Raw genomic sequence first — 2,153 nt, 5'->3', positions numbered from 1 at the left:
TAATGTAAGTCATCTATTCAATTTCTTAACTTTGAAATAAAATTAAGCATGATTTATACCAAGTAATGATAATGGCATCAATGGTGATATTTAAAACAAATATTAATAAAATTTGGAAACATCACACTATTTTCTAATTGAATCTATCAGTATGTTATTTAAAATCATCTTTGTTTTACAGGCATAAGAGTTCAGATATTTTGAAAATGAGTTAGTATTTGAAAATGTCAGAGAAAAACATTACAAAATGCAGTTAGAATTCTTTTCGCAATACTGACTTTGTAATGAATGATAACGTGAAGAATAAATCTTTCTTTCTTTCTTTCTTTCTTTCTTTCTTTCTTTCTTTCTTTCTTTCTTTCTTCTCTTTTTGAGAAACTTTCTGTGTAGAACAGAATGACCTGAATCTCACAGAAATCTTTGTCCCCCATCCTCCTGAGTGCTGGGATTATGCTCTTTTTGCCCAGTTCTGCTTATTTAATTTTAGTTTTGTTCTTCTTAATTCCTATCCACATTCTCTGGCACCTCGCATTACTAAAATAAATCATATTTAGGTTTATCAAAGTGGCACTAAGGCAATCAACATTACAGAGGATGAATGTTGGAAAGCAGCTGTACTTGCTTATGAAAAGTATATGAGATAGAACTGACTCACAGGAAGGGAACTCCAGAAACAGCCCAAGAAACATCATATTTATTAATTACATAAAATATGAAAGATGTTTTTATACATATAGATGTCAATTGACCCCAATTCTCATGTAGAAGGTGAGAAGGTGAACTGCATCCTTAGCCTGAATCAGAATTTTTCATACTCTAGAAAATATGTGTTAGTGGGGAAGGTCATTGAAGTGAGTCCAGAGACGAACGTTTTCATATTTGATGTAATAGCCAGGTGAGTGCACAGATTACAGTGATAATCAACCATCATCCTCAGTATCAATTAGCTTCAGAATATTGATTCTCACTGAAATAGCAGGGAACTCCAGAAACAGCCCAAGAAACATCATATTTATTAATTACATAAAATATGAAAGATGTTTTTATACATATAGATGTCAATTGACCCCAATTCTCATGTAGAAGGTGAGAAGGTGAACTGCATCCTTAGCCTGAATCAGAATTTTTCATACCCTAGAAAATATGTGTTAGTGGGGAAAGTCATTGAAGTGAGTCCAGAGATGAACGTTTTCATATCTGATGTAATAGCCAGGTGAGTGCACAGATTACAGTGATACTCAGCCATCATCCTCAGTAGCAATTAGCTTCAGAATATGGATTCTCACTGAAATAGCAAAATATTGGATTAAAAGTTCCTTTTGAAGAAGCACTACAGAAAATCTTCAAGGGAAAATCATTTTGAGGGAAGAAAGATGGACTGCAACCACTAATACTGAGGAAGCAATATAAACCCAGATAAATAGTAAAAATTAAGTAACACAATTCTTTCCTTAAGGTTGAAAAGCAAAATAAAATTTTCCGTACTATGTTCAAGGAAATAATTCAAGTGTCAATACATTTGCAAATAAAATATATTAGATTTATGTATTGAGTTGACATTAGTCACATGATTTGTCCTTTTAAAATATATCAGAACCACCATAAGGTGAATGGAGGGCATAATTTAATAAATTACATATGTGATGTAATACAATTGCCATAGAATTAAATGTATTCTAAAATGCATTTGAATTAACCACTTCAAATTTACATTATCTGCAGGTGGATACCAATTCAAAACAGAAAAATCAAATACATCTGCAGTGATGGAATTTATTCTCCTGGGGTTTTCTGATGTTCCCCATCCACTTACCCTTAACTCACTTCAAAGTTTTCTAGGTAATATTATTTGGCTAAGGCCATGGCTCCCTATCCCCACAAGTCAATTACAGCCACTCTTTGATCTCTTAAAGGGAGACAAAAACGCAGCCTCCAGACGGTACCTAAACCCAGATGCAAAAAGGGCTCTCCAGATGATTAATAGCCACTTCCAAAAGGCATCACTAGCCAGATATGACCCCAAGCTACCTGTCCAGCTCTTAATATTTAATTCCTCCCCGACCATGGTAGGAGCGATTCATCAACCTCACGGAGTACTAGAACGGCTTCACATGCCAGTAGGTGGCGCTCCTCGCTTTCTTACAGAAGTGGAC

The 2,153-nt window shown here is 34.5% G+C and overlaps 1 protein-coding gene across 1 annotated transcript in view; it reads right to left on the bottom strand.

Moving 5' to 3' along the window:
- The window catches only part of LOC103730732 (olfactory receptor 10AG1-like), a 15,841-nt gene that overhangs the window by 12,564 nt on the left and 1,124 nt on the right, over positions 1 to 2,153 (bottom strand). The gene's annotated exons all lie outside the window — the stretch shown is intronic.

The sequence above is a fragment of the Nannospalax galili genome, unplaced genomic scaffold (genome assembly GCF_000622305.1).
Source record: "Nannospalax galili isolate Female #2095 unplaced genomic scaffold, S.galili_v1.0 scaffold2994, whole genome shotgun sequence".
Classification (NCBI taxonomy): Eukaryota; Metazoa; Chordata; class Mammalia; order Rodentia; family Spalacidae; genus Nannospalax; species Nannospalax galili.
The sequence above is the reverse complement of the archived record's forward strand: the minus strand, read 5'-3'. Positions and strand labels throughout refer to the sequence as shown.